Source organism: Salvelinus namaycush, chromosome 42 (assembly GCF_016432855.1).
Source record: "Salvelinus namaycush isolate Seneca chromosome 42, SaNama_1.0, whole genome shotgun sequence".
Lineage (NCBI taxonomy): Eukaryota > Metazoa > Chordata > Actinopteri > Salmoniformes > Salmonidae > Salvelinus > Salvelinus namaycush.
Window position 1 is genome coordinate 3,089,134 of NC_052348.1, and position 21,655 is coordinate 3,110,788.

Below are 21,655 nucleotides of genomic sequence, written 5' to 3' on the forward strand. Positions count from 1 at the left end.
AAAAGGCTAATTGTGACCTAACACGAAGGTTAACGACATATGTATCCCTCCCCAAATGAACCCAGGTTCGTGCAACAATCCTGCAGTTCACGTCCTCAGACCAAAATGCTAATTGTCGACTCATACAGGTTAACAATATAACAATCATGAGCATATTGTTACTGTGAACAGAACAACAAGAACACCATTCCCTTGCTCATTGACGACACAAACTAGCCGTGTGTTTTGAAGACATAAATCATGATGGGAGCCCGGGCGGGCTGCGATTCATTAGCGAATACAAGTCGTTACCATGGCGGTGTAATTAATATGTCAACAGACACAATAGAAAAACAAGAGATATGCACGAAATCTAGCTGGAGGGATGCTGTGTTCTGCGGATGAATTGGTAAGTCCGTTCTGACAGTAAACACACTAATTGAAACTAATGTAGAGGCTCGGAGATGGGGAGGAATAGGATAAGGATTTAAGTATAGGGATAGGACTGGCTAGAATTTGAGGTGAAGATGGACGGAGTTAAAAGGTTACATTACACTTTCAAATCAAATGAAGATTTCTAAGGTAGTCTACAGTCAAGATGAAACCACGACACACATCATCAGTTGTGTAAACCTAAATATGCCTCAATCCCACTGGAAAAATAAGTACAGAATAAAATGAGGAAAACCAGGAAATTAGACAGTGCTCATCTTTCCATTCATTTAGCATTGAGGCATATACCTGGATCTACACGGATCTACACAACCAATGTTGTGGGATGTGGTTTCATCTATGCTACTTTTGAGATCTGAAAACAGCTGTCAAACTTGAATCCATGAGTGAAATGTCCCTTTAAACGCTCACCCCAGGCCAGTGGCAGACGACCACTCTTATGATGGTCTGATGGAATTCTTTCTCTGTGTACTTCAAGAGTCACGGTCAATTACCAGCGTAGCTTCTGGCACTCTGGATTTAACTTAGAGAACAAGAGAGAGACAACGAGAGAGAGAGAGAACGAGAGAGAACGAGAGAGAGAGAGAGAGAACGAGAGAGAGAGAGAGAGAGAGAAAGAGAGAGAGAGAGTTTGAGTTTTAAATAATCTTTATTGGGTCTGGGAGCCCACCAAACAATAAATACTCATACAAAACCACAGTTACACATCAATTAAAAACACAACTCCAATTCCTCCTCCACAGTAACTAAACACAACAGCCTCTGAATACCCCATATACTCATAAACAGATCAATATTGTTGACAAGTTTATAATAGGCAAACTCAACCCTTAGTCTCGCTGCCAACATTCCCTCCAGCATTCCCACCACATCCACAAACCCCTGTCCCCGAATACTGTTCTTTCGGGTCTTCCATATCGCTAATTTTGATGCCCCTAACACAAAATTAAGCAACACAACTACACCCTTTTGACTAAACCTGTTCCTTTGGCCCAAATATATACAGTTGGGAGGAGAAAACCTCTCCCAACGCTGAGAACCAATTAGTGATCAGGTCAATCATCCCGACCAACCTGGGACACAGTAAAAACAGATGTGCCAGAGTTTCAGACTCAGCACAGAATGGACACCCCTCTCCAACAGTAGGATCCAGGTGTACCAGATACATGTTGGTGGCTATGGCTCCATGTATTATCCTCCATTGGAGGTCAGCTGTCCTCTTATCAACAGGCAGTTTGTATAATGATCGCCAACAGCCTTTTGGGGAGGCACCTGGACCAAGCACACCCGCCCACCTCGTCGATTTTACCCCTTCCAGGGAAGAAGCATGGGACACCTTTACACATATTCTGTACATGTCCTTCTTTCCCACCACCTTGAACTCCCCCAGCTCCGGGGTATCGAAGGAGAGCAGCATCCCCACGTCCTCCTCGAATGCCCTCGCCGCAGCACTAACAATCAGTCCAGGGAACACATAATCCAGACCCTCCTTCCACTGATCAGAATTGGAAGTGTCAGTCACATACTGCAGATGAAGCACTGGCAAGGAGTCACAGACCTCAGCGACGACCTTCCTCAGTAGGCGAGATGATCGGATCCCTGCTCTTTCTCCCAGCTCCTCCAACGATCTATTCCTGTTCTGCATCAGATGACACAGCTTAGTACACCCCACACCTAACAGGCATGAACGTAGGCTGGCTGAACCCAGAGCACGGGACTGGATGGCAGTGTTGTGAAAAAGAGGCTCTTCAAAAATCCACATCCCTGGTGGCGTGCCGGCCTTACGGGACTTGACAAGGACTCTCCAAGCCTGCATAACAGACTCATAAAATGGAGTCAGGCCAGGCAAATCACCCCCCTCCAGCTTTAAGAGGAAAAGGTGCTTGTCTAAGCCCAAACAGCCCGCTCTCCTCATCAATGTGTAGGCTGTGTCGACCCAGCTAGAACCGTCACTGTACAACAGTCTCTGGGCAGCTTGAAGCCGGAAAGCCATGATCCTAGAAGAAATGTCCACCAGGTCTTGCCCACCCTCGTGCAGTGGCAGGTACAGGGCTGCATCTTTAATCCAGTGTTGTCCAGACCAGAAGAAATTGACAAGGGTCCTCTGAAGCTCTTGCCCTTTGGTGGCTGCAAAATCATTAGTCTGTGCCACAGGGTAGAGGCAGCAAGATTATTAGCTACCAGTACCCTTCCCCTATAAGACAGCTGGGGCAGCACCCATTTCCACCTTGACAGTCTGGCACACACTTTCTCCACTACACCCTCCCACTTGTTTTTCTGAAAGACATCGGAGCCTAGATAAAAACCCAAAGTCTTCATCCCATCTCTGCCCCACTGAAGCCCCCCTGGTAACCGTGGAGTGGACCCCATCTGAAGCTGACCTGCCCACAGCGCTTCACTCTTTCCCCAATTGACTCTAGCTGAGGAGGCCCCCTCATACACCTTTAAAGTGTTTGAGAGAACCTTAACATCCTCACCCCCTGTAATAAAAACGGTCACGTCATCTGCATACGCAGACAGTGCTATCGTGGGACCCTTCATTACACCTGGCACAGAGAAACCAGTAAGCTTCGCTCTTAAAAAACAAAGCATTGGTTCAATCGCCAGACTATATAACTGCCCTGGAATTGGGAATCCCTGCCCGATGCCCCTTTGGACAGGGATGGGGCAACTCAAACCACCCCCCACCTTCACCATACACAAGGCCCCAGCATACAGTAAATTCATCCAAGACAAAAAACCATCCCCAAACCCAAAGGCTTTCATTGTTTTAAACAAGTACTGGTGGTCCACACGATCAAAAGCCTTCTCCTGATCCAAAGAAAGTAAACCCACATTTACATCAGACAGTTTACAAATGTCTAAAACATCTGTTATTAGAAACAAGTTATCAACAATAGAGCGATCAGGTACACAGTAGGACTGGTCCTTGTGGACCAACAGCCCCAGATACTCTTTCAACCTGTTTGAGAGACATTTAGTAACAATTTTATTTAGAAGCAACATGTCTCCAATTTTTTATGAGAGTCAAATCCCCCTTTTTTTGGCAACAGTGAAAGCACAGCACGTTGACAGGATTCACACACCACTTCATAAAAATCCTCCCCAATAGACCCCCAAAAGTGCTTATAAAACTCAGATGGTAAACCATCAATGCCAGGGGCTCGGCCTGTTGAGAGCTGCATAACTGCTGTGGACAGCTCTTGCAGTGTAATGTCAGAGTCCAATGCGACTCTCTGCTCCGGTCCCAATTGAGGAAGACTGTTCAGTACACAGAGAATCACAATCCTCCGCCTTATAGAGGGCAGAGTAGAAATCCACGGCATGTTGACGCATTTCACTGTCATCCGTGGTCACCTTCCCATCAGGGAGATGAAGGCAGACCATCTGTTTACATTGTAATGTCGACTGTCCTAGGTTCAAAAAAAGCACTAGGAGCATCCATGTCCTCGAGGGAAGCGAAACGAGACCTAATCAAGGCACCCTTCACTCTTTCATGCAGAAACGACCTCAGTTCATGTCTCTTGTCCTGTAAGTTCATGACTAGTCCAGGGTCGTTCTGAGTGAGCAGATTCAATTCAATAGATTTGATGTCCTGTTCAAGTGCCTTGATAGTCTCTTTAACTTCAATTCGAGACAGAGCAGTATACTGTTGACAAAATAATCGTATTTGGGCCTTCCCAACCTCCCACCATTGTCTCAAGGACTCAAAATTCTTTTTTGTAACCCTCCATTTTTCCCAAAACAACAAAAACCTTTCACAAAACATGACATCATGTAACAATTTAACATTAAAATACCAATAAGATGATGACCTTCGTGGACAAGGACAAGTGAATATCAACAGTAACAATATGGTGATCGGAGAAACCCACAGGAGTAATGTCACACCTTCCAACCCTACTACAGTATTGATCAGATACGTACAACCTGTCTAACCTTGCTGCACTGACACGACCTTCATTAACTTTTAGCCATGTGTACTGCCTAACTTTTGCATTCCTTACTCTCCACACATCAGAAAGCTCAAACTCAGTTAATAGACCAGACAGGCAAGTGGCTGACCGCAGGTGAGGTTCTTCAGCGGTGCGATCAACAGTAAAATCCACTGTACAGTTCCAGTCCCCCCCTAAAACCATACACCCCTCTTGGTCACACTGTCTTAAGGTTTCCTTTATTTGATCAAATACAGCAATACGCTCTGTACCCTCATTAGGAGCATATACATAAAAAAAAACTAAAAAAAACAAACATAACATCCACCTTGACCAATGAAACCCGACCCTTGACAATCTCTGTTGTAGATACCACAGTCACCCCTAAGCCTGAAGAAAACAAGATTGCCACCCCAGCACTGAAATTAGTACCATGACTGAGTATATGCTGCCCCTCCCACCACATACCCCAGTCAACCTCATTTTCCTCACCACTATGTGTCTCCTGTAGGAAAACTACATTAAGCCTTTTCTGTTTTATTACTTCTAATACCCAAGCCCTCTTATTCCTGTCCCTTCCCCCATTAATATTGAGAGAACCTACCCCTAGTACCTCCATATAGAAAAGAGAAAGGAAAAGCAGAAGAAACCACAGAGAAACCAAAGAGAAAAAAGACACCCTATGAAGCATGATCATCATCATTATTTTAATTTTCTCTTAACCTGACCACGTTTCCCACCACCTTTTGCTGCTGCAACAGCAGTAACAAATTTCCTCAAGAGAAACCGCTTCTTCTCACTCAACTGGTCTAACCCCACCGTCTTCTGTAACATCACAGCTGACCTCACAAACTTATCAACATCAAAATAATCTGCCAATTTGACAGATTTCCCAAAAGTCTGATCCAGAAACCTATTTACCTCCTCTAGATCATAAATTGAGTCCTCACCAGCTGCTATCATATCAAAAGAGATATCCATATCTTTCTCCTGCTCCTCCTCAACTGAGGCCACAGACCACTGACTCCCCTCTACCACATCCCTTTCAACACTCCCCACTTGCACCCCACCACTCGTACCAGGCATCTCCTCCACTACCTGGGAGACTAGCCCCACCCGGCCAACACATAGAAATACAAAAACATAGAAATCAGAACATAGAATGCCCAACCCAAATCACACCCTGACCAAACCAAAATAGAGACATAAAGGTCTAAGGTCAGGGCGTGACAGTACCCCCCCCCCCCCCCCCAAAGGTGCGGACTCCGCAAAACTGAACCTATAGGGGAGGGTCTGGGTGGGCATCTATCCGCGGTGGCGGCTCTGGTGCGGGACGTAGACCCCGCTCCACCTCTGGCTCTCCCCACTTTGGTGGCGCCTCTGGTGCGGGGACCCTCGTCGCCGACCCCGGACTGGGGACCCTCGTTGCGGGCCCCGGACAGGGGACCCTCGTTGCGGGCCCCGGACTGGGGACCGTCGCTGGAGGCTCCGGACTGGAGACCGTCGCTGGAGACTCCGGACTGGGGACCCTCATTGCGGGTCCCGGACTGGAGACCGTCGCTGGAGTCTCCGGAATGGAGACCGTCGCTGGAGACTCCGGACTGGGGACCCTCGTTGCGGGCCCCGGACTGGGGACCGTCGCTGGAGGCTCCGGACTGGAGACCGTCGCTGGAGACTCCGGACTGGGGACCCTCATTGCGGGTCCCGGACTGGAGACCGTCGCTGGAGTCTCCGGAATGGAGACCGTCGCTGGAGACTCCGGACTGGGGACCCTCATTGCGGGTCCCGGACTGGAGACCGTCGCTGGAGGCTCCGGACTGGAGACCGTCGTTGGAGGCTCCGGACTGGAGGCCGTCGTTGGAGGCTCCGGACTGGAAACCGTTGTTGGAGGCTCCGGACTGGAGGCCGTCGTTGGAGGCTTTGTGCCATGGATCATCACTGGAGGCTTCGTGCCATGAATCATCACTGGAGGCTTCGTGCCATGAATCATCACTGGAGGCTTCGTGCCATGAATCATCACAGGAGGCTTCCTCCGTGGAGCCGGAACAGGTCTCAACGGACTGAGGAGACGTACTGGCAGCCTGGTGCGTGGAGCTGCCACTGGGCTTACCAGGCTGGGGAGACATACAGGAGGCCTGGTTCTGGGGGCAGGCACAGGATACACTGGGCCGTGGAGGCGCACTGGAGGTCTCGAGCGTCCTGGCTGGATGGTTATTTTCACCCTGCAGATGCGGGGCGCTGGCACAGGACGCACTGGGCTGTGCAGACGCACCGGAGACACAGTGCGCAGAGCCGGCGCAGGATATCCTGGGCCGTGGAGACCCACTGGAGGCCAGATGCGCTGAGCCGACACCTTCCATCCTGGCTGGATGCTCACTGTAGCCCGTCCAATGCGGGGAAATGGAATGTAGCGCACCGGGCTATGAACGCGCACTGGAGACACTGTGCGCTCCACCGCATAACACGGTACCTGACCAGTACGACGCTCCCTCCGGTAAGCAAGGGGAGTTGGCTAAGGTCTCCAACCTGACTCAGCCAATATCCTCGTGTGCCCCCTCCAAAACATTTTTGGGGGCTGCCTCTCGTGCCTGCTCCGTTGCCGTGACTCCTGGTAGCGAAGTCGTTCCTCCCTCGCTACTTCAGCCTGTTTCCATGGCAGGGTCTTGTCCCCTGCCATAACCTCCTCCCATGTCCAAGATGTCCTCCATTCTCTCTTCTCCTGGGCACAGGATCCCTGCTCCTCCTGGCCACGCTGCTTGGTCCTTTGGTGGTGGGTAGTTCTGTCACGGCCGTCGTCTTTGTGGAAATGACCGGACCAAGGTGCAGCGTGGTGAGCGTACATTTTATTTTATTTAGAATGTCGCCAACAAAACAAGAAACAAAGAAACGACCGTGAAGCTTACTAGGGCAATAGTGCCGGTCCCGTGTGGCTCAGTTGGTAGAGCATGGCGCTTGCAACGCCAGGGTTGTGGGTTCATTCCCCACGGGGGGACCAGGATGAATATGTATGAACTTTCCAATTTGTAAGTCGCTCTGGATAAGAGCGTCTGCTAAATGACTTAAATGTAAATGTAAATGTGCCACTAACAAAGTCAACTACCCACAAACACCAAAGGAAAAAAGGCTGCCTAAGTATGATACCCAATCAGAGACAACGATAGACAGCTGTCCCTGATTGAGAACCATACCCGGCCAAAACATAGAAATACAAAACATAGAAATAAAGAAACTAGAATGCCCACCCTAGTCACACCCTGGCCTAACCAAAATAGAGAATAAAAGCCTCTCTATGGCCAGGGCATGACAGTTTCCATGTGTTTGATGCCATTCCATTTGCTCCGTTCCAGATATAATTATGAGCCGCCTCGTACTCTGTTCTAGATCATATGATATGCATATTATTATTACTATTGGATAGAAAACACTCTGAAGTTTCTAAAACTGTTTGAATTATATCTGTGAGTAAAACAGAACTCATTTGGCAGGCAAAGTTCCAAACAGGAAGTGAAAATTCTGAAATGGGTCTCTGTGACAGGCCTCACTATTCAATTGCCTTGTATTTATGGATATGTATGCACTTCATACGCCTTCCACTAGATGTCAACAGGCAGTAGAATGTTGAATGAGGTGTCTAGCCTGATGTGGGACCGAATGAGAGCTTTTGGAGTGACAGGTCAGCCATATTGGCAGTATTTTGCTGCGCACCTGGGAGCACCATATCATTTTCTGCAATGCGTTAGGTAGACACGAAGAAATGCTCCGTCTGGGACGTTATTGGATACATATGAGAAAAACATCCTAAAGATGGATTTTCAACTGAGTTTGACCAGTTTATTCGACTTTTATTATGACTTTTGGAATTTTTCGTTCCATGCGCCAAACTTTCATGGGCCGTGAGCACCATTATGCTAGCTAAAGTTGCTAATTTGACAGAAGAAATGGACATTCTAAAACAAAACAACGATTTATTGTGGAACTAGGACTCCTGGCACTGCATTCGGATGAAAGTTTATCAAAGGTAAGAGAATATTTATGATGTTATTTCGTATTTTTGTTGAATACGTTGACTCCAACATGGCGGATAATGGCTGAGCGCTGTCTCAGATTATTGCATGCTGTGCTTTTTACTAAAGTTATTTTTTTAAATCTAACACAGCGGTTGCATTAAGAACCAGTGTATCTTTAATTATATATCCAACATGTATTTTTCAGCAAAGTTTATGATGAGTTTTTCTGTTAGATTACGTGACACTCCAAAATTTCTCCGGACAATTTGGAGCATTTTTGCGCCATGTTGACAATGTAAAACCAGGATTTGTAGCTATAAATATGCACATTTTCGAACAAAACATAAATGTATTGTATAACATGATGTTATAAGACTGTCATCTGATGAAGTTGTTCAAAGGTTAGTGATAATTTTTATCTCTATTTGTGGGTTTTGTGAAAGCTATCTTTGCGGTGAAAAAATGGCGTTGTGTGTTGCGCTATTGTGGTGAGCTAACATAAATATATGTTGTGTTTTCGCTGTAAAACATTTTAAAAATCGGACATGTTGGCTGGATTCACAAGATGTTTATCTTTCATTTGCTGTATTGGACTTGTGATTTCATGAAATTATATTATATGATATTCCCTGTGGCGCTAGGCTAGGCTATGCTAGTCAGCGTTTCTGATGAGGAGGATCCCGGATCCGGGAGGGTGGGTCGGTAGAGGTTTTAATGACCGTCTTGGTGTGTTTGGACCATGATAGTTCGTTGGTGATGTGGACATCAAGGAACTTGAAACTCTCGACCCGCTCCACTACAACCCTGTCGATGTTAATTGGGGCCTGTTTGGCCCGCCTTGTCCTGTAGTCCATGATCAGCTCCTTTGTCTTGCTCACATTGAGGGAGAGGATGTTGTCCTGGCACCACACTGCCAGGTCTCTGACCTCTTCACTATAGGCTGTCTCATCGTTGTCGGTGTCAGGCCTACCACTGTTGTGTCATCAGCAAACTTAATGATGGTGTTGGAGTCGTGTTTGGCCACGCAGTCTTGGGTGAACAGGGAGTACAAGAGGGGACTTCGTACACACCCCTGAGGGGCCCACGTGTTGAGGATCAGCGTGGCAGACGTGTTGTTGCCTACCCTTATCACCTGGGGGCGGCCCGTCAGGAAGTCCAGGATCCAGTTGCAGAGGGAGGTGTTTAGTCCCAGGGTCCTTAGCTTAGTGATGAGCTTTGTGGGAACTATGGTGTTGAACGCTGAGCTGTAGTCAATGAACAGCATTCTCACATAGGTGTTCCTTTTGTCCAGGTGGGAGAGGGCAGTGTGGAGTGCGATTGAGATTGCGTCATCTGTGGATCTGTTTTGGCGGTATGCGAATTGGAATGGGTCTAGGGTATCCGAGAGGATGCTGTTGATGTGAGCCATGACAACCATGTCAAAGCACTTCATGGCTACCGACGTGAGTGCTACTGGGCGGTAATCATTTAGGCAGATTACCTTCACTTCCTTGGGTACAGGCACAATGGTGGTCTTCTTGAAACATGTAGGTATTACAGACTCGGTCAGGGAGATGTTGAAAATGTCAGTGAAGATACTTGCCAGTTGGTCCATGCATGCTTTGTGTACACGTTTTGGTAATCCGTCTGGCTCCGCGGCTTTGTGAATGTTGACCTGTTTAAAGTTCTTGCTAACATCGGCTACCGTGAGCGTTATCACACAGTCATCCAGAACATCTGGTGCTCTCATGCATGCATCAGTGTTGCTTGCCTCGGAGCGAGCATAAAAGGCATTTAGCTCATCTGGTAGGCTTCGCTGCTCACATCTGGATTTCCCTTTGTAGTCCGTAATAGTTTTCAAGCCATGCCACAGCCGACGAGCGCCAGAGCCGTGGAGTAGGATTCAATCTAAATCCTGTGTTGATGCTTTGCTTGTTTGTTGGTTCATCTGAGGGCATTGCAGGATTTCTTATAAGTGTCCGGATTAGTGTCCCGCTCCTTGAAAACGGCAGCTCTAGTCTTTAGCTCGATGTGGATGTTGCCTGTAATCCATGGCTTCTGGTTGGATTATGTACAGTTGAAGTCGGAAGTTTAAACTCATTTTTCAACCACTCTACAAATTTCTTGATAACAAACTATAGTTTTGGCAAGTCGGTTAGAACATCTACTTTGTGCATAACACAAGTAATTTTTCCAACAATTGTTTACAGACAGATTATTTCACTTATAATTCACTGTATCACAATTCCAGTGGGTTAGAAGTTTACATACACTAAGTTGACTGTGACTTTATACAGCTTGGAAAATTACAGAACATAATGTCACGGCTTCAGAAGCTTCTGATAGGTTAATTGACATCATTTGAGTCAATTTGAGGTGTACCTGTGGATGTATTTCAAAGCCATACCTTCAAAATCAGTGCATCCTTGCTTGACGTCATGGGAAAATCAAAAGAAATCAGCCAAGAACTCAGAAAAAAAATTGTGGACCTCCACAAGTCTGGTTCATCCTTGGGAGCAATTTCCAAACGCCTGAAGGTACCACGTTCATCTGTACAAACAATAGTATGCAAGTATAAACACCATAGGACCACACAGCCGTCATGCCGCTCAGGAAGGAGACGCGTTCTGTCTCCTAGAGATGATCGTACGTTGGTGCGAAAAGTGCAAATCAATCCCAGAACAACAGCAAAGGACCTCGTGAAGATGCTGGAGGAAACAGGTACAAACGTATCTATCGACAGTAAAACAAGTCCTATATCAACATAACCTGAAAGGCCGCTCAGCAAGGAAGAAGCCACTGCTCCAAAACTGCCATAAAAAAGCCAGACTACGGTTTGCAACTGCACATGGGGACAAAGATCGTACTTTTTGTGGAAATGTCCTCTGGTCTGATGAAACCAAAATAGAACTGGTTGGCCACATTGTTATGTTTGGAGAAGAGGGGGGAGGCTTGCAAGACGAAGAACACCATCCCAACCGTGAAGCATGGGGGTGGCAGCATCATGTTGTTGGGGTGCTGTGCTGCAGGAGGGACTGGTGCACTTCACAAAATAGATGGCTTCATGAGGAACGAAAATTATGTGGATATATTGAAGTAACATCTCAAGACATCAGTCAGGAAAGTAAAGCTTGGTCCAAATGGGTTTCCAAATGGACAATGACCCCAAGCATACTTCTGAAGTTGTGGGTAAATGGCTTAAGGACAACAAACTCAAGGTATTGGAGTGGCCACCACAAAGCCCTGACGTCAATCCTATAGAAGATTTGTGGGCAGAACTGAAAAAGCGTGTGTGAGCAAGGAGGCCTACAAACCTGACTCAGTTACACCAGCTCTGTCAGGAGGAATGGGCCAAAATTCACACAACTTATTGTGGGAAGCTTGTGGAAGGCTACCTGAAACGTTTGACCCAAGTTAAACAATTTAAAGGCAATGCTACCAAATACTAATTGAGTGTATGTAAACTTCTGACCCACTGGGAATGTGATGAAAGAAATAAAAACTGAAATAAATAATTCTCTCTATATTTAATTTCTACATTCTGACATTTCACATTCTTAAAATAAAGTGGTCATCCTAACTGACCTAAGACAGGGAATTCTTAGTAGGAATAAATGTCAGGAATTGTGAAAAATTGAGTTTAAATGTATTTGGCTGAGGTGTATGTAAACTTCCGACTTCAACTCTACATCAGAGACATATGGTCTTTAATTTATATACAGTACGTTGATATAACAACTTCACTCAAAACTCTTTCAATCCACATAATTGTACACCAATTGTATTATACTGTATTTGTATCCGTTTGTAATTGTTGATTAAACAAACAACAATCATTGATCATAAAGAATCATTTAAAATTGAATAAAAGTGCCTTTACTTTATCTGGGTAGCGATTCAAGAACAACACACACACACGCACACACACACACACATTTAAAATTGGTGATAAAAAAATGCTTTGAATATTTCATTGGTAGATATGTTGTTTTGAGGCTTACTGCTCCGTTACTACAGTGATGAATTAGCTACCTTGGTGTCAAGATGGAAACACAATCATAAAACAAGCACATTTCTCACATGTCGAAATGGGATACAATAATTGGATGCACACAATTTAATCTTCACACAGTGAATCCGCAAACACGTAGTAGTCGATTATGGTATGCAATCATACTTTTCTGAAATAGTATTTGCATATCACCTCTAGAATGGCAGTATAGGTTCTGAGAAATAATGGCACAGGGGCTGGAAGGACTGATTTAGTATTTATGCTATGCACAGGCGTACAGGTTTGGTGACATTGTTATCTAAAGCATTGCATCTTAGATTGAGAGATCACACATTCTGTCTATTCAGTTTTATTGATTTTGGTCATAGAAAATACATTGATGTTTCAAATCCTAGTTACGCTCAATAATAACAAAAGTATTGTCATAGTGTTGGTGATAACCCTACTGTTATCGTACATATGAACACATGTTGAAAACCTAAAAAAAAATGTATCTTATGGAAATATAGATTCCGACATTTCTGAGAACTGTCATTTTCAAACAACCTGTTTAAAACTTCTTCTCAATAGGGGGTGCTATTTGCACTTTGTAATAATTTCGTTCCCAAATTAAACTGCCTCGTACTCAATTCTTGCTTGTACAATATGCATATTATTATTACTATTGGATAGAAAACACTCTCTAGTTTCTAAAACCGTTTGAATTATATCTGTGAGTGAAACAGAACTCGAGTTAGAGCATTTTTCCTATGAGGATGTGAGAATGCAGAAATCTTCTTGCTGTTCTGAGATCTGTTTATAAATCTGCTTGTCTTCTATTGGTTGAGATGCACTGCATACGTCTTCCCCTGGGTGTCAGCGAATAGTGAGAGTTGAAATGGGGTTGCTAGGCAGAACTGAGAGCTTATAAAACACCTCGGAACAAAGTGTCCGGCCATTTTTCACTTCGCTCTGACGCAGGAAGGAACTCTGGCTGTGGCTCTAGAACGCTCAGGTTATAAGCCTTTAGATATATCCGGTCATGTTTTTATTCGTTATAGGTGTTAACCTGATGATGATAGAGAGCGCTATTTACACTTTGGGGGAAAATCGTGCCCAATTTAAACGGCCTCGTACTCTATTCTTGCTCGTACAATATGCATATTATTATTACTATTGGATAGAAAACACAAACAAACCGTTTGAATTTTGTCTGTGAGTAAAACAGAACTCATTTGGCAGCACACTTTCTGACCAGGAAGTGGAAAGTCTGAAAATGATGCTCTGTTCAAGGGCCTGCCTATAAATGGGCATGATACGTATGAGTATACATGCACGTCATACACCTTCCCCTAGATGTCAAGAGGAAGTGAGAGAAGAAATGAAGTGTTTATCTTGGTCTGAGGTGGAATAAATCTTCTTGGCACGACGAGTCATCCATTTTTTGTTTTCTGGAGAGCGCGAACATGGACCTGGAATTGCCTTCTGAAAAGCCGTCGTTATAGGCGACTACTATCTCCGGCTTTGATTTTATTTGATACATGTCACAATATCATCGTAAAGTATGTTTTTTCAATATAGTTTGAATAGATTATTGAAATTTTTTCAGGACGTTAGGCGTGTTGCGTTGTCTGTGTTTGTTGACGATGGGGAGCTTCGCGCCACTTGGCCAGTGTGCTTGCTAATTCAAGAGGGAAAAACGATGTTTTAAATCCAAACAACGACTGTTCTGGACAAAGGACCCCTTGTCCAACATTCTGATGGAAGATCACCAAAAGTAGGACCCATTTTGTGATGCTATTTCATATATGTGTCGAACTGTGTACTAGTAGTTTTGCGCCCAGGTTTTGGCCACTCTCCTCGCTATAACATAAGCCTTATGTCGTAATGAAGATATTTTTAGAATTCTAACACTGCGATTGCATTAACCTCTTGAGCCTATGGGGGCGCCATTTCGACTTTGTAAAAATGAGTTCCCAAATTAAACTGCCTCGTACTCAATTCTTGCTCGTACAATATGCATAGTATTATTACTATTGGATAGAAAACACTCTCTAGTTTCGAAAACCGTTTGAATTATTTCTCTGAGTGAAACAGAACTCATTCTGCAGCACATTTCCTGTCAGGGAGTGAGATTTCAAAAATCGAGGTCCCTGTTCTGAGGTCAGTTTATAAGTCCCCATGTAAGCCATCGGGCTACATGCACTGCATACGTCTTCCTCTAGATGTCAGTAAGCGGGGAGAATTTGAATGGAGTGGATTGCGCAATCTGGGACCCTATATATAGACCGTGGAACGGAAGTACCGTCATTTTCAACGGTGCGCCTGGCGCAAGAAGACATCACAATGGCGTCCTGCAAACGCTTTCGTTTTAGTAGTTCTATATCTCCGGTCATGTTTTTATTCGTTATAGGTGTTAAAGACATCATAAGGTAGTTAATTTAAACCGACTTATAGCAGTTTATAGCAGTTTATTGCGATTTTCTGGGATTTCTTTGTCATGCGCTTTCACGAGTTGGACACCTCTCCAGTGGGTGGCTATCGTTAGCTGCTATTTCGACAGGAGAAGAGGACATCTTTCAACCCAAAGACGATTGTTCTGGAGAAAGGACACCTTGCCCAAGATTCTGATGGAAGCTCAGCTAATAGTAAGCAGTCTTTATGCTGTTAATTCGTACTTATGTTGACAAATGTCAGATAATAATTCCGCCATGAATTATGGGGCGGCCTCGCTTTAGCGCACGCTGTATTGCGCAGTAACGTTAATTTTAAAAATCTAACTCAGCGATTGCATTAAGAACTAATTTATCTTTCATTTGCTGTCCAACTTGTATTTTTTAGTCAAGTTTATGAATAGTTTTCGATTAGAATAGGTGCCTTTCCCAAGATTTCTCCTGACATTTTCTTTGCAGCTTGGCTACTTTTCTCATTGTATAACCACGATTTGTGCCGCTAAATATGCACATTTTCGAACAAACTCTATATGCATTGTGTAATATGATGTTATAGGACTGTCATCTGAAGAATTCTGAGAAGGTTAGTGAAAAAATGTATATCTTTTGGTGGTTTATACGTTATTGCTATGTTTGGCTTGAATCAATGCTGTTGTGATGTTTGCTATTGTGGTAAGCTAATATAACGCTATATTGTGTTTTCGCTGTAAAACACTTAGAAAATCTGAAATATTGTCTGGATTCACAAGATCTGTGTCTTTCAATTGCTGTACGCTGTGTATTTTTAAGAAATGTTTTATGATGAGTAATTAGGTAATACACGTTGCTCTCTGTAGTTATTCTAGTCGCTTTGGTGAGAGTTGTGATGGTGGCTGCAATGGTAAACTATGATTTATACCTGAAATATGCACATTTTTCTAACAAAACATATGCTATACAATAAATATGTTATCAGACTGTCATCTGATGAAGTTGTTTCTTGGTTAGTGGCTATTTATATCTTTATTTGGTCGAATTTGTGATAGCTACTGATGGAGTAAAAAAATGGTGGAGTAAAAAAAGTGGTGTCTTTTGCTAACGTGGTTAGCTAATAGATTTACATATTGTGTCTTCCCTGTAAAACATTTAAAAAATCAGAAATGATGGCTGGATTCACAAGATGTGTATCTTTCATCTGGTGTCTTGGACTTGTGATTTAATGATATTTAGATGCTAGTATTTACTTGTGACGCTATGCTAGGCTATGCTAGTCAGCTTTTTTACTGATGGGGGTGCTCCCGGATCCGGGTTTGGGAGGAATTAGAGGTTAAAGGTTACTGTAGACCATGGTTGTTTTGCCCACGCTACAGACGGCTATATCGGTCCGCTAATACAGGACTAGTAAGGGCCCAGTGCACTACTTTTGTGAAAAATTATAATTCAAATTAATTTATAATGAATTTTTGATATATATTCAGTACCTGTCAAAAGTTTGGACACACCTACTCATTCCAAGGTTTTTATTTTATTTTTTAAATATACCCCCCCACCTTGTCACAACAGAACTGATTTACTAAAATGCATTAAGAAGGAAAGAAAATCAACAAAGGAACTTTTAACCCTTGTGTAGTTATTCTGTATACACCCCTTGTCCTAAGGGTCCCGCCTTCACTAAACCCCTAAAATAAAGCAGCTTAAACTTCTTATGGCTGGGGGCAGTATTGAGTAGCTTGGATGAATAAGGTGCCCAGAGTAAACTGCCTGCTACTCAGGCCCAGAAGCCAATATATGCATATTATTAGTATATTAGGATAGAAAACACTCTGAAGTTTCTAAAACTGTTTGAATGATGTCTGTGAGTATAACATAACTCATATGGCAGGCAAAAACCTGAGAAAAAATCTAACCAGGAAGTGGGAAATCTGAGGTTTGTAGGTTTTCAGGTCTTTGCCTATCCAATATACAGTGTCTATGGGGTCATATTGCACTTCCTAAGGCTTCCACTAGATGTCAACAGTCCTTAGAACCTTGTTTCAGGCTTCTACTGTGAAGGGGGAGAGAATAAGAGCGGTTTGACTAAGGGGTCTGGCAGAAGGCCATGAGCTCAGTCAGGCATGCGCCCGTGAGAGGTAGCTGCGTTCCTTTTAATTTCTAAAGACAAAGGAATTGTCCGGTTGAAACATTATTGAAGATTTATGTTAAAAACATCCTAAAGATTGATTCTATACATCGTTTGACATGTTTCTACGAACTGTAATGGAACTTTTTGACTTTTCGTCTGGCCTGCGCATCGTGAATTTGGATTTGTGAACTAAACGCGCAAACAAAAAGGAGGTATTTGGACATAAATTATGGACTTTATCGAACAAAACAAACATTTATTGTGGAACTGGGATTCTTGGGAGTGCATTCTGATGAAGATCATCAAAGGTAAGTTAACCTCTAACACCTCCCAAACCCGGATCCGGGAGCACCCCCATCAGTAGAAAAGCTACTAGCATAGCCTAGCATAGCGTCACAAGTAAATACTAGCATATAAATATCATTAAATCACAAGTCCAAGACACCAGATGAAAGATACACATCTTGTGAATCCAGACATCATTTCTGATTTTTAAAATGTTTTACAGGGAAGACACAATATGTAAATCTATTAGCGAACCACGTTAGCAAAAGACACCACTTTTTTTACTCCAACAGTTTTTTACTCCATCAGTAGCTATCACAAATTCGACCAAATAAAGATATAAATAGCCACTAACCAAGAAACAAATTCATCAGATGACAGTCTGATAACATATTTATTGTATAGCATATGTTTTGTTAGAAAAATGTGCATATTTCAGGTATAAATCATAGTTTACCATTGCAGCCACCATCACAACTCGACTAGAATAACTACAGAGAGCAACGTGTATTAACTAATTACTCATCATAAAACATTTCTTAAAAATACACAGCGTACAGCAATTGAAAGACACAGATCTTGTGAATCCAGACAATATTTCAGATTTTCTAAGTGTTTTACAGCGAAAACACAATATAGCGTTATATTAGCATACCACAATAGCAAACATCACAACCGCATTGATTCAAGCCAAACATAGCGATTACGTATAAACCACCAAAAGATATTAATTTTTTCACTAACCTTCTCAGAATTCTTCAGATGACAGTCCTATAACATCATATTACACAATGCATATAGAGTTTGTTCGAAAATGTGCATATTTAGCGGCACAAATCGTGGTTATACAATGAGAAAAGTAGCAAAGCTGCCCAGAAAATGGCAGGAGAAATCTTTGAAGAGGCACCTATTCTAATCAGTAACTATTCCAAAACTTGACTAAAAAATACAGGTTGGACAGCAATTGAAAGACAAATTAGTTCTTAATGCAATCGCTGGGTTACATTTTTAAAATTAACGTTACTTCAAGCATACAGCGTGCGCTAAAGCGAGACCGCACCATAATTCATGGCGGAATTATTATCTGACATTTGTCAACATAAGTACGAATTAACAGCATAAAGACTGCTTACTATTAGCTGAGCTTCCATCAGAATCTTGGGCAAGGTGTCCTTTCTCCAGAACAATCGTCTTTGGGTTGAAAGATGTCCTCTTGTCCGGTCGAAATAGCCGCTAATGTTAGCCGCCAACTGGAATGGTGTCCAACTCGTGAAAGCGCATGGCAAAGAAATCCCAGAAAATCGCAATAAACTGCTAAGTCGGTTTAAATTAACTACCTTATGATGTCTTTAACACCTATAACGAATAAAAACATGACCGGAGATATAGAACTACTAAAACGAAAGCGTTTGCAGGACGCCATTGTGATGTCTTCATGCGTCAAGCGCACCATTGAAAAGGACGGTACTTCCATTCCACGGTCTATATATAGGGCCCAGATTGCGCAATCCACTCCATTCAAATTCTCCCCGCTTACTGACATCTAGAGGAAGACGTATGCAGTGCATGTAGCCCGATGGCTTACATGGGGACTTATAAACTGACCTCAGAACAGGGACCTCGATTTCTGAAATCTCACTCCCTGACAGGAAAAGTGCTGCAGAAGGAGTTCTGTTTCACTCAGAGAAATAATTCAAACGGTTTTAGAAACTAGAGAGTGTTTTCTATCCAATAGTAATAATAATATGCATATTGTACGAGCAAGAATTGAGTACGAGGCAGTTTAATTTGAGAACGATATTTTACAAAGTTGAAATGGGCTCAAGAAGTTAATATTTATAATGCTATTTCTGACTTCTGTTGACTCCACAACATGGCGGGTATCTGTATGGCTTGCTTTGGTCTCTGAGCGCTGGACTCAGATTATTGCATGGTGTGCTTTTTCCGTAAAGCTTTTTTGAAATCTGACACAGCTGTTGCATTAAGGAGAAACTTATCTATAATTCCATGCATAACACTTGTATCTTTTATCAATGTTTATTATGAGTATTTCTGTAAATTGATGTGACTCTCTGCAAAATCACCGAATGTTTTGGAAGCAAAACATTACTGAACATAACGCGCCAATGTAAACTGAGATTTTTGGATATAAATATGAACTTTATCGAACAAAACATACATGTATTGTGTAAAATGAAGTCCTATGAGTGTCATCTGATGAAGATCATCAAAGGTTAGTGATGAATTTTATCTCTATTTGTGCTTTTTGTGACTCCTCTCTTTGGCTGGAAAAATGGCTGTGTTTTTCTGTGGCTAGGTGCTGACCTAACATAATCGCATGGTATGCTTTTGTCGTAAAGCCTTTTTGAAATCGGACACTGTGGTGGGATTAACAACAAGTTTATCTTGTTATGGATAGGGGGCAGCATTTTCACGTTTGGATGAAAAGTGTGCCCAGAGTAAACTACCTGCTACTCAGTCCCAGATGCCAATATATGCATATTATTAGTGGATTAGGATAGAAAACACTCTGAAGTTTCTAAAACTGTTTGAATGATGTCTGTGAGTATAACAGAACTCATATGGCAGGCAAAAAGCTGAGAAAAAATCCAACCAGAAAGTGGGAAATCTGAGGTTGGTCGTTTTTCAACTCATTCCCTATTGAAGATACAGTGGGATATGGGTCATGTTGCACTTCCTAAGGCTTCCACTAGATGTCAACAGTCTTTAGAACCTTGTTTGATGCTTCTGCTGTGAAGTGGGGCCGAATGAGAGGGGAATGAGTCAGAGGTCTGCCAGAATGCCTTGAGCTCGTGACGCTTGTTCACGTGAGAGCGAGCTCTGTTCCATTGCTTTTCTGAAGACAAAGGAATTCTCCAGTTGGAACATTATTGAAGATTTATGTTAAAAACATCCTAAGGATTGATTCTATACTTCGTTTGACATGTTTCTACGGACTGTAATATGACTTTTCGTCTGAACTTTTGCCTGGACCTGCCCGCGCGTCGTGAGTTTAGATTGTGTACTGAACGCGCGAACCAAAAGGAGTCTTTTGGACATAAATTATGGACTTTATGGAACAAATCAAACATTTATTGTGGAACTTTGATTCCTGGGAGTGCATTCTGACGAAGATCATCAAAGGTTAGTGAATATTTAAAATGCTATTTCTGACTTATGTTGACTCCAACATGGCGGATATCTTCTTGGGTTGTGTTGGTCTCTGAGCGCTGTACTCAGATTATTGCATGGTTTGCTTTTTCCGTAAAGTTTTAAAAGAATCTGACACAGCGGTTGCATTAAGGAGAAGTATATCTTTAAATCTGTGAATAACACTTGTATCTTTTATCAATGTTTATTATGAGTTTTTCTGTGATTTGATGTGGCTCTGTGCAAATTCACAGGATGTTTTGGAGGCAAAGCCAAATGTAAACTGAGGTTTTTGGATATAAATATGAACTTGATCGAACAAAACATACATGTATTGTGTAACATGTTGTCCCGGGAGTGTCATCTGATGAAGAATATCAAAGGTTAGTGTTTCATTTTATCAATATTTCTGCTTTTTGTGACTCCTCTCTTTGGTTGGAAAATCGCTGTATGCTTTCTGTGACTAGTTGCTGACCTAACATAATGATATGTTCTGTTTTCGCTGAAAAGCTTTTTTGAAATCGGACACTGTGGTTGGATTTACGAGAATTTTATCTTTAAAATGGTGTCTAATACTTGTATGTTTGAGAAAATTCAATTATGAGATTTCTGTTGTTTGAATTTGGCGCCCTCCACTTTCACTGGCTGTTGTCATATCGATCCCGTTAACGGGATTTCAGCCGTAAGAAGTTAATAGAATTTTAAACTCCAACTCTATTTTACATGAAGAAACATTCATCACAAACTTTATGAATATCTGGGATTTCCCTCTTCACAATGCAGAAAAAACCTGTCATAATTGTTTTCTTTACTAAAGTAGATGTTTATTATTATTATTGCTAAAGGTACTGCATAGGTGTAAACCTATTTTTTTTAGCAAGAGATACAATAGCACTTGTATAGCCTAAGAAAGTAGCAGAAATGTGCAGGAAGTAGTTTTGAATGCATTTTATTGAAGGGAAGCAATAACAGTCTTGAACTTTTTTGGCAACATAGTGATATATTCTTATATACTGTACAATGAGGAATTCAATACTAGTCTTCTCCCATTTTTTAATCCATTTCCTCCACCCAAGAGGTGTATAAACAACAACAATAAATAAGAATAAAATAATAGATACAAAACAAAAACGTGAAGAACATACCTCTAATTAGCACATGTAGGACAGTATGCAAGTGTGTGTGCATGGACTTTGCAGATGTATTTCTCACATGTGCATACATAGTATTTGTTTTACAGTCTTCTTTGGGGGCAGAATTGGCATCTCCTCCTCTTGCCTGCCCCAGCTGCAGCCTCAGGTGGATCAGGACAAGATTCAGCC